This window comes from Nicotiana tabacum, chromosome 15 (genome assembly GCF_000715075.1).
Source record: "Nicotiana tabacum cultivar K326 chromosome 15, ASM71507v2, whole genome shotgun sequence".
NCBI classification, from domain to species: domain Eukaryota; kingdom Viridiplantae; phylum Streptophyta; class Magnoliopsida; order Solanales; family Solanaceae; genus Nicotiana; species Nicotiana tabacum.
In genome coordinates this window covers 25,494,257-25,506,759 of record NC_134094.1, presented here as the reverse complement: position 1 = coordinate 25,506,759, position 12,503 = coordinate 25,494,257, and positions in this window count along the sequence as shown.

Below are 12,503 nucleotides of genomic sequence, written 5' to 3'. Positions count from 1 at the left end.
TGAATGGCCTTGATTTTTGATGGATCAAATTATATCCCCTTCCTGCTTACAATGAAGCCCAACAGTTTTCCAGCAGGGACTTCGAACACGCACTTTGTTGGGTTCAATTTCATATTGTACCTTCGCAAGCATTCACAAAATTTCCTCAAATCAACCAAATGTTCCGAACTCTTTCAAGACATTGTGATAATGTCATCCACATACATTTCAATCTCCTTATGAATCATGTCGTGAAAGAGGATCGGCATGGCCCTCATGTCGGTGGCGTTGGCATTCTTGAGACCGAACATCATGACTCTTCAACAATACCCCCCTCCCCCCCTAAAAGGTGTGGTGAAGGCTGTCTTCTCTGCATCTTCCTCATGCATTAAGATTTGGTGGTACCCAGCGAAACAATCCAAAGATGACTGCAGTTCATGCTTCGCGCAGTTGTCGATGAGGATGTTGATATTTGGTAGAGGGAAATCATCCTTTGAACTAGCTTTGTTAAGATTTCAGTAGTCCACACATATTCTGATCTTTTCATCTTTCTTGGGTACTGGGATGATGTTTGGCAACTAGCCTGGATAATTAGTGACCCTCACTACATTTTCTTCTATCTGTTTGGTCACTTCTTCCCTTATCCTCAAACTTAAATCAGGTTTGAATTTTCTAGGTTTCTGCTTGACCGGTGGTCTGGTAGTATCGGTGGGCAGTCGATGCGAGACAATATCAGTACTTAATCCCGGCATGTCATCATATGACCACGCAAACATGTCTGTGTACTGTCGGAGGCATTTTACCGGTTATTCCTTCTGCTCAGCTTCTAGCTGAATGTTAATTCTGGTTTCATTTACATTTTCTTCACTTCCAATATTGGACACTTCCGTTTCTTCAAGGTTGGGCTTTTTCTGACTCTCCAACTGCTTGATTTCCTGCGGTAGGTTGTCGAGCATCATGCTCTCGTCATACTTCTCATAATCCGGGTCGTTCCGCTGAACGATTTTGTTTCATATCATAATCGCGGAACACAAGTATTTAGCAGTTAAATTACTAAAAAGAAAAGCTAAGTATAAATAAAGCGGTAATTAAAGTTGCAATATTCGAGAAATTGGTTGTTTTTATTTCATCAAAAGAGGAACGTCTTAAGTGTTCAAAAGAGGCAAATGACAAAAAGATACAGATACGGTGCAGGACTCAATTGACAGTGTGCTTTTCAAAAGAAAACGTTTAAAATTCCATAATACCAAGACTCCCGGCGAACCCAAGATGGACTGGCAATCCAATTCCGCAGCTCTTTCCCTGGATCGACATCCCTGATAGTCGGTGTCATCATGTCAGTCCCTTCACAACATTCTTCAATCATATTCATAAACAGCTTTCCCATCCCGTCGATGATGTCATCTTCGAGTGCTGAACTTTGTCCCGGTCTTGCAACATGCTCTTTTTCCTAGAGCTAAATGTAGGAGCTTTCCCTTCCGTAGGATGATATCCTATGCCAGCCAGTCTTTTCAACCCATTATGTTCAATTGGCTTTGTGATTCTTCCTGATTTGGCTCCCAGCCCTGTTCCTGACCTGTATCCATATTTCATTATCTCCCTCATAGCCATCTTGGATCTATACGGCGACTGCATTCCCAAGTTTTGTTCAGTCGTTTCCATCTCGGTAGTCTACATGATTTTCATTGCATAGAATGCAACTCTGTCTAGCCCTTTAATGAATGGAACAACATACTCCATATAGGCAGAGTGACCCCTCTCGCAATGAACAACAATCTCCTGACATCCCCACTCATATTTAATGCATTGGTGCAAAGTGGATGGCACAGCCCCTGCTATATGCATACAGGGCCTTCCCAGCAGTAAGTTGTAGGAAATGGAGATGTCCATTACTTGAAACAATATGGGGAATTCGACCGGCCCGATCTGCAAGGCCAAATAAACTTCTTCAATAACGTCCTTTAGCGAACCATCAAAGGATCTTACCTTCATATGTCTTTCCTTGATTTCCCTCAAATGAATCCCTAACTCCGTAGGGTGGAAAGCGAACAATTGTTGACTTCTGACCCTCCATCAACCAACACCCGGGACTCCACTTTTGTCCCCACATTCGATAGTGATGTGAAGAGACTTGTTGTCACTTGTGCCTTCGACAGGAAGTTTGTCTCTTCTGAAAGTAATCATGTTTGTTTCGACCATTTTCCTAATTGTTGCGGCTAACGCCCCACTAGTGGTGTTACTTGGTACACTTACCCCACTTAGTACTTTTAATAGGGCATCCTTATGACTGTCAGAACTCATTAATAGATCCATGATTGATATTTGTGCTGGAGTTTTATTCAGTTTCTCCTCCACAAAATACTCTTTGTTTGACATACTCTTCCAAAACTCGGCTGCTTCTGGGTTTGTTATGTTCCTCCTTTGAATTTGCTCTCTTCCCGAGTTCCCTCAATTGACATCTTCAGGAGCGTAGCATCTCCCATGCCTAGTCATACCATGGGCTGCAGCAGAGTCTGTCATTTTAGCCTTTCCCTTTTGCAGGTCTGTCCATGGGATGATTTTGTATTCCCGATCTTCCTCGCCTTTTGTAGCAACAACAAGTTGTCACTGATAGGTCTGAACAGTCACTATAGGTATCGCTTGTGCTCTAATCATTAGAGCCCTTTGAGGAAGGATCTTGGCGGTTTCTTCATTTCCTATAGTGACAATCATTCCCTTAAGGTCATACTCTTCATCCAATGTGATCATGTTAACTCTCCCGTTTCAGTAATTTAGCAGCGGATTACGATTCATATTGGGCGGTGCTAGAGTGCACTGGATAGCTTCGCTATTGATCAGTGTTTCAATCTCATTTTTCAACTTAAAATAATCTTTAGTATCTTGCCCGTGTATATTGGAATGGTACACACATCTTTTAGTTGCATCAAAATACTTGGAGGGGTATTCAAGAACCCTTTCTTCAATCGGGTGTATCAATCCTGCTCTTCTCAATCTCTCAAACAATTGGGCTAGAGGCTCATCAAACGGGGTATAATTTATAGGACCCCTTACTTCAAAGTTGGGACGATGGCGTGGTGCATAAACATGTCGATTTTGGTGAGTAGTGGTTTAGACAGAAGCATATGGTCGCTGTGCATTTTGGTTATTGTTGGCTCGATGAGGGTTGTGTTGTGGTTGAGGGTGGTAATATGGTTGGGTATTATAGACTGGATCATAAGTGGGTGGTGGTGAATGGTTGTCTGGGAAATAGTAAGTGCTTCTGTGATGTGAGTTGGGTTGGTTGTAGGGACGACTGCTGAGATCTCCTCTTTCTTCTTCTTTACGCTACCGATTAACTTTGATTAGATGGACTTGCCGGCCGCTTGCAGTGCTGCCATGGAATGTACTTTACCAGATTTTATGCCCTCTTCTAAGAAATCTTCCATCTTGACCAGCTCGGGGAATTTATATCCCATTATTCCCATCATCTTTTCGAAGTATATCCCTTCCTGGGCTCTGATAAAATACTTGGTTAATTCACTATCGCCCAACGGGGGTTGTGCCCTGGTGGCCTCTAACCTCCACCGACATGCATATTCTTTGAATGACTCGGATGGTTTTTTCTGCAGGTTCACCAGTGCGAATTGATCAGGAGTGATCTCTGTGTTGAATCAAAAATGATTCATGAAGTCTTCTGCCATATCTTGCCGAGTTCTCCAATTTCGAGTATAATAGGTGAGTGCTTCTCCCGTCAAACTACTTATAAATAACTTCATCCTTAGCTTCTCGTTCCTCCCCACTCTGACTAACTTGTCACAATATTCCCTCAAATGTGCTTGAGGATCGCCCGTCCCATCGAAAAATTTTGAACTTTGTGCCCTACTGGCATATTCACATCTGGATGAATACACAGATCCTCGTAGTCCAAACTTTTATTTCCTCAGGCAACTTGGAGGCTATTCATTTGCCTTCTCCAAATTTGCAACTCCTCAGATACTGACTCTTCTTCCTTACGTCTGGCTTCCCTCTCCATCTCGGCATATTGGTCAATCTCATAAGGCACCTTGACCGTGACAGGTGTTTTAAAGACAGGTTCATAAATGGCATATACAGAAGGAACGTACCGCTCATGGGTGGTAGCATGTGCCACTGGTATGTGCTGGTTGGTAGTAAAAGTGACCCGTAACGAGGAGGGGTATGAGTTGCATTGGTGGTAATAGGCGGGCTTTTTGATGTCTAAACGTACTGTGGTACGTAGGGAGTGTGGATAAGGGGATTTGGTGGGTTAGCCGGGTTACTAGAGGTATAACTTTAGTGGTAGGATCTGAATTTGGGGTGTTGTTGTTTTGGCATGATGTGGCAGAAAGTGGTCAGGGAGTGAATCCAGAGAAGGGAATCTAGGTGGTTGAGGAAGTGTTGTCACGGCCAGGAGCGCTAGTTCTCTGATATGCTGTACCTCCTCCCTTAAAGAATCCATTTCCTGGGCCATCCTGGCCATGTGTTCATAATTCCCGGTGTCGCCTTTTTCCCCCGATCGCCACAGGCTATCGGCTATGACCAGAGAATGTTCAGTTGGGTTTTCTGCGGCTGACATTGTTCCCTTTGACCTTAGATTGTATAGTGGTTCCGCCAGTTTCGGTCGACATAAACCAACTTTCTTTTCTTTTTAGGGATAATAATAAAGCAAAAGAAAAATAAGAAGAAAGACAAAGAAAAAGGAACAAGAGTCAATTTCTTCATTTATATAAGCATGAAGTCACACAGAGCAAATAATTTGTGCATTAAGGCTAACACATTTCCTAGAATCCGCATGGACCTCTCATTGCCGGAGGTAGGCCTAATTCGCAGATATTTGACAGACATTTAGACTTGACGCATTTAGATCCGAAGCAATTTGGTTTTATTGATAATTTGGACTGGTATAAGTTGGAACAAAGATTACATCACTGTTTCATAGAACTGCATGGGCTTAGACAACTCACCCTTTTGGAAAGTAAAAGAGAGAACCAGGGATAAAGGTACAAAGTGGGAAAGAAAGGGAAATCAACCAACTCTAATAACCATCCCCTGAGTCGTTTCTCGTATCCTTCTCTTCTTCTGGATCCTCTTCTGGATCCTCCTCCAGGTCTACCTCAAACTCCTCCTCATCATAGTTGAACTCTGACTCCTTCTCTGGATCTTCTTCTGGCTCTATGTTAGACTTTATTTGGATGCATTCCACTACCCGATCATCATCTTTAGCATGTGGTAACATGTGGTCAATGGATCCTGGGACTACTTGACGATGCATTAAAGTGGTCACAAAGTAATGTGGCAGGATCTCATGGTAAATTTGCAATGCAGCCACCTGTCCTCAAACCAGGCAATACCCTCGCTGCTTGGTTGGGCCAGCTCTTCTTCCTCGTTGATCCAGACATAATACTCAGGAGTACACCATGAGTTTTGACCCATATGCATTTTGACCAGGTCGTTCGACTCTTCTTGTAGCCTTTTTATCCTGGGAATTGGAATCTACTCGTTGTGCTCATCCTCGTATAGCATTGTCCTTGTACACAGAGACACATCTTGGATCATCTCGAACTGTCTGAGGACCGTAGGGGTGAGTATGGATTAATACCTTTAAGTCCCATCAAAAATGAAGTATTTCTGATGAGTCCTCAAGATTGCCCTTCTACCTAACCAGGATAGCTTCCAGTTGATCCATTCCCAACTCATGTTGGTCAGCATTTCCCTCCACTCTACTTGCCCATTTGGGGATACCCAATATCTTATTCGTTCATTGTAGCTGTGGATCATATTGTTGACGCCCATGAAATAGTTGATAGTGGCCTCGCGTTGGAAGAAATGTCCAGTAGCCCAGAAATCACACCCTCGTGCACATGCGGACAAAGTTTAACGATCCGACATGTCGTTTAAAGAATTAATGTATTGTTCAGTGACTTAAGGTCACAAGAAGATTTGTAATGTGTATAATTACTTGCGGGTGTGATCGAGTTTGATTTTCGGAAGGTTCGGAACTTAATTGAAAGAACAATTCTTATTTTTGAAGCTTAAATGAAAAGAGTTGACCGGAGTTTGACTTTTGAGCAAACGACTCTAGAATAGAATTTTGATGATTTCAATAGCTTTGTATGGTGATTTTGGACTTAGGCGTATGTCCGGATTTGGATTTGGAAGTCCGTAGGTCAATTTGACATATTTTGGCGAAATTTGAAAAATTGAAGATTTTTAGAAAGTTTGACCGAGAGTTGACTTTATCGATATCGGGGTCGAAATTCGATTCTGGACATTGGAGCAGGTCCATTATGTCATTTATGACTCGTGTGCAAAAGTTGAAGTCATTCCAGATTGATTTGATATGTTTTCGACGCATAATATAGAAGTTGGAAGATTTGAAATCTAATAATTCGATTTGATGCGTGATCCGCACATTTCGGCATTGTTTGACGTGATTTGAAGCCTTTACTAGGTTCGTATTGTATTTTGTACGAGTTGGCATAATTGGTTAAGGTCCTGAGGGCCTCGGGTGAATTTCGAAAGGTTAACGAATTGGATTTCGGACTATGGGAGCTGCTGGAATTTCTGCTGTTCTGGACAGCAGCTAGTGCATTCGCCTCTGCGGCAGCTTCATTGCAGAAGCGACCTCGCAGAAGCAGGGCAGCCCCTCGTAGAAGAGAAGATGGTCAGGTCTGGAGAGGCATCGCAGAAACGGAATATTCAACGCTTTTGCGGCTCGCAGAAGCGACACACAGGATCGCAGATGCGCACTGGCCATCGCAGAAGAGATTTTTGCAGATGCGGCATTTTGTCTGTAGATGCGAGCTTAGGCTAGGCAGTGAGGATAGAAAATGCAAGTTTTGACTCGCAAAAGCGAGGCCGCAGATGCGGCATATTTGTCCGCAGAAACGAAAATGGACAGAAACATAAGGGGTCAAAAATCAGTCATTCCTTCATTTTCGATTGGATTTTTGGAGCTCGAATTTTGGGCGATTTTGGAGGAGTTCTTCACAATTTCAACTTGGGTAAGTGTCTTATATCCTAAAGTGATTATATTTCATAAATATATGGTTATATTCATAATTTATTTTGGATTTAAATGGAAGAAATCAAGGTTTTTGCAAAACTTCTCAAGAACGAAAATTTTAGATTTGGAGGTCAAGTTGTTATTGGAATTTAATAAAATTGGTATGGTCTGACTCGTATCGGAATTGATGTTCGGATTTCGTGAAAATTCTATAGGGTTCCGAGAGATGGACCCCGTGTTGACTTTTGGTTGACTTTTAATGTAATTTTTTTAAGTCGATGTTTTATTATCTGGATTGTTTCCGATGAATTTTAATGAAGTTATGCAATTACTTTGGATAGATTTGAGCTGCCCGGGGGTAAATTCAAGCAAAAAGACTATTTTGGAATATCGGCCTAACTTCAAAAAGGTAAGTATCTTGCGTAACCTTGAGTGGGGGAAATTACCCCTTAGCCAGTGAGTCATATGTGTTATTTGTGTAAGGTGAAAGCCATGTAAGCGAGGTGACGAGTATGTACTTGGGCTCATATGTGCAAATTTTATTCGTTTAAGGTCGTAGGCACTTTTAAGTACTCAATTGGAAATTGTTTTTCACTTATTAAATCCTTATTTGTCATGTCTCGTTCTTTGTTCATCGAATTTGTTATATATGATAATTTGGTTTAATTGCTACTTTGATTTTTATGTAAATTTCATGTGCTTGTTGAGTTGACTTTTTCTGGAAATAATTACATTATAGATTTTTCATCTGCAAATAATTAATTAAATAATATTAAATTGAGATGTTAATATATCTATCAGAAATTTGGATTTAAGAAGAGGTTGTTCTTGCTGAGTTATTTTTACATCTTTGTCGTTACATAGTTACTTTTGGGACTACGAGGCGTTCCCTCTGGAGATCCCCTATTTTGAATATTTACTTTGGGACTACAAGGCGGTTCCTCGGGAGATCCCCCTGTTTTGCATATTTACTTTGGGACTACGAGGTGGTTCATCAGGAGATCCCCTTGTTTTGCATATTTACTTTGGGACTACGCGGCGGTTCCTCGGGAGATCCCCCTATTTTGCATATTTAATTTTGGACTACGAGGCGGTTCCTCAGGATATCCCCTGTTGCGTATTTACTTTTGGACTACGAAGCGGTACTGCGGGAGCACCCCTAGTGTTTACCTCTATTTACTGTGTTGTTATCTTTCCGAAATTTCTCATTTGTTCACTTCTCAGTCATTTTATTATATTCATTTGTCTCATGCCACGTGAGTTGTTCGTGCAGATGTGATAGAGATATGGGCACGAGATGCCATGGAAATATGAAAATGGGTTGAGGCCCGTAATTTTTATGATTTTAAAATGTGGTGTCACATGATGACTTTTACTTGAAAGAAATTATATTCGAAAGTTATTATTTGAAAGAAATATATTCGAAGGATTTTATATGATGAATTATATTCAAAAGTTATTAATTTGAAAGAATTATATTCGAGAGTTATTTATTTCAAAGAATTATATTCGAAAGATTTTATTTGAGGAATTATATTCGAAAGTTATTTAGTTGAAAGGACTATATTCGAAAGATTTTATTTGAAAAATTTTATTTGAAGAAATTATATTCGAAAGATATTTATTCGAAAGAATTATATTCGAAGGATATTTATTTGAAAGAATTATATTCGAAAAATATTTATTTGAAAGAAATATATTCGTAAGATATTTATTTGAAAGGATTGTAATCTAAAGATTTATATTCGAAAAACTTGTAGATAAAAGATGTATATTTTGAAGGACTTGATTAATTGGTTGTGCTTGTGATCATTATTTGTTGGGCAATATTTGTGGTGTTCTTGCTTGCAATGACCCAAAATGTCATCTTTAAATTTAATAAGTAAATATGTGTTCTAAGACGTCAAAAAGTACCATTTATCATTCCTCGACTTGTGTGCGCAGTCCGTACAATTTTTCGAAAAGTTTTCATGTGAAAAATAGATTAAAATGTGAAATAGAGCCTTAAAACTCAACTGAGTTGACTTTGGTCAATATTTTGAGCAAACGGATCAGTGTTTTGACAGTTCCGGTAGCTCCGTATCGTGATTTGGGACTTGGGCATATGCCCAGAATTTAATTTGGGGGTCCTTAATTCAAGTTATAACCATTTAACAGAAACTAGTAATTTAAAGGCTAAAGATTTTCATGTTTGACCACGGGGTTGACTTTTTGATATCGGAGCCGGAATCCGATTCTTGAAATTAGAACAGCTCTGTTATGTCATTTATGACTTGTGTGCCGAATTTGAAGTCATTCCGGATTCATTTAATATGTTCTAGCACGAGATTTGCAAATGAAAAGTTTAAAACTCAAATTTTGAATCGGGGTGTGAATTGTAATTTCAGCGTTGTTTTACGTGATACAAGACTCCGAGTAAGTCCGTATTATGTTATTGGACTTGTTGGTATATTCGTACGGGGTCCCGGGGTACCCCGAGTGTGATATGGATTGAAATCGGATCAAGAATTGAACTTAAGCAAAATCTGAATTTTTGTCTTCTGTTATAATCGCACCTGTAGATTTTTGACCGCAGAAGCGAGCCTTCGATTGCAGATGCGCCCGGGCGTGGCTCGGCAAAAGTCCGCAGGTGCGGAAATCGGCACGCACCCGCGCATTCACAGACATACGCTGGCAGCCCCCTTTCCGCAGATGCGAGATTTTTCTCGCAGATGCGAGCTCGCATGTGCGAGCCCAGGCACCGCAGGTGCGGAAATGCCTGGGCAGTGTATATATCGAAGAATCCGACATTTTTACTCATTTTGGTCTCGGTTAAGGCGAATATTTGGGCAATTTTCACGGAAAATATTGGGGTAAGAATTCCTTATCTTATATTGATTATATTTCATGATTCCATCGTTTATATCATAAATCCGTGAATTTATGGAAGAGAAATCAGATTTTTCTAAAATCTTCCAAAAACAAGAAATTTAGATTCGAAGGTCCATTTGATATCGGAATTGGAAATTTTTTGTATGGTTGAACTCATATCGGAACGGGTGTTCGGATTTCGCGAGTTTTTTCGGGATTTGACCGAGAGTTGACTTTATCGATATCGGGATTGAAATTCGATTCTGGACATTGGAGCAGGTCCATTATGTCATTTATGACTCGTGTGCAAAATTTAAAGTCATTGCGGATTGATTTGTTACGTTTTTGACGCAAAATATAGAAGTTGGAAGATTTGAAAACTCATAATTCGAAAGGTTAACGAATTGGATTTCGGACTATGGGAGCTGCTGGAATTTCTGCTGTTCTGGACAGCAGCTAGTGCATTCACTTCTACGGCAACTTCATTACAAAATGACCTCGCAGAAGCAGGGCAGCCCCTCGCAGAAGAGAAGTTGGTCAGGTCTTGAGAGGCATCGCAGAAATGGAATATTCCACAAGATCGCAAATGCGCACTGGCAATCGCAGAAGCGATTTTTGCGGATGCGGCATTTTGTCTGTAGGTGCGAGCTTAGGCTGGGCAGTGAGGATAGAAAATGCAGGTTTTGTCTCGCAAAAGCGAGACCGCAGATGCGGCATATTCGTCCGCAGAAACGAAAATGGACAGAAACATAAGGGTCGAAAATCAGTCATTCCTTCATTTTCGATTGGATTTTTGAAGCTCGAATTTTGGGCGATTTTGGAGGAGTTCTTCACAATTTCAACTTGGGTAAGTGTCTTATATCCTAAAGTGACTATATTTCATAAATCTATAGTTATATTCATCATTTATTTTGGATTTAAATGGAAGAAATCAAGGTTTTTGCAAAACTTTTCAAGAACGAAAATTTTAGATTTGGAGGTCAAGTTGTTATCGGAATTTCATAAAATTGGTATGTTTGGACTCGTATCGGAATTGGTGTTCGGATTTCATAAAAATTCTATAGTATTTCGAGAGGTGGGCCCCGTGTTGACTTTTGGTTGACTTTTGGTTGACTTTTAATGTAATTTTTTTAAGTCGATGTTTTATTATCTGGATTGTTTCCGATGAATTTTAATGAAGTTATACAATTACTTTGGATAGATTTGAGCTGTCCGGAGGTCAATTCAAGAAAGAAGGCTATTTTGGAATATCGGCATAACTTCAAAAAGGTAAGTATCTTGCCTAACCTTGAGTGGGGGAAATTACCCCTTAGCCAGTGAGTCATATGTGCTATTTGTGTAAGGTGAAAGCCATGTACGCGAGGTGACGAGTACGTACTCGGGCTCATATGTGCAAATTTTATTCGTTTAAGGTCGTAGGCATTTTTAAGTACTAAATTGGAAATTGTTGACACTTATTAAATCCTTATTTGTTATGCCTCGTTCTTTGTTCGTCGAATTTGTTATATATGATAATTTGGTTTGATTGCTACTTTGATTTTTATGTAAATTTCGTGTGCTTGTTGAGTTGACTTTTTCTGGAAATAATAACATTATGAATTTTCCATCTGCAAATAATTAATTAAATAAGTTTAAATTGAGACGTTAATATATCTATCAGAAATTTGGATTTAAGAAGAGGTTGTTCTTGCTGAGTTATTCTTACATCTTTCTCGTTCCATAGTCGAACGATTTTATTTGAGGAATTATATTCGAAAGTTATTTATTTGAAAGGTCTATATTCGAAAGATTTTATTTGAAGAATTTTATTAGAAAGTTATTTATTTGCAAGAATTATATTTGAAAGGTTTTATTTGAAGAATTATATTTGAAAGTTATTTATTTGAAGAAATTATATTCGAAAGATATTTATTCGAAAGAATTATATTCGAAGGATATTTATTTGAAAGAATTATATTCGAAAAATATTTATTTGGAAGAAATATATTCGTAAGATATTTATTTGAAAGGATTGTAATCTAAAGATTTATATTCGAAAAACTTGTAGATAAAAGATGTATATTTTGAAGGACTTGATTAATTGGTTGTGCTTGTGATCATTATTTGCTGGGCAATATTTGTGGTGTTCTTGCTTGCAATGACCAAAAATATCATCTTTAAATTTAATAAGTAATTATGTGTTCTAAGACCTCCAAAAGCACCCTTTATCATTCCTCGACTTGAGTGTGCAGTCCGTACAATTTTCTGAAAAGTTTTCATGTGAAAAATAAATTAAAATGTGAAATAGAGCCTTAAAACTCAACTGAGTTGACTTTGATCAATATTTTGAGCAAACGGATCAGTGTTTTGATAGTTCCAGTAGCTCCGTATCGTGATTTGGGACTTAGGCGTATGCCCGGAATTTAATTTGGAGGTCCCTAGCTCAAGTTATGACCATTTAACGGAAACTAGTAATTTAAAGGCTAAAGATTTTCATGTTTGACCACGGGATTGACTTTTTGATATCGGAGCCGGAATCCGATTCTGGAAATTTGAACAGCTCTGTTATGTCATTTATGACTTGTGTGCCAAATTTGAAGTCATTCCGGATTCATTTAATATGATTTGGCTCGAGATTTGCAAATGAAAAGTTTAAAACTCCAAAGTTTGAATCGGGGTGTGAATTGTAATT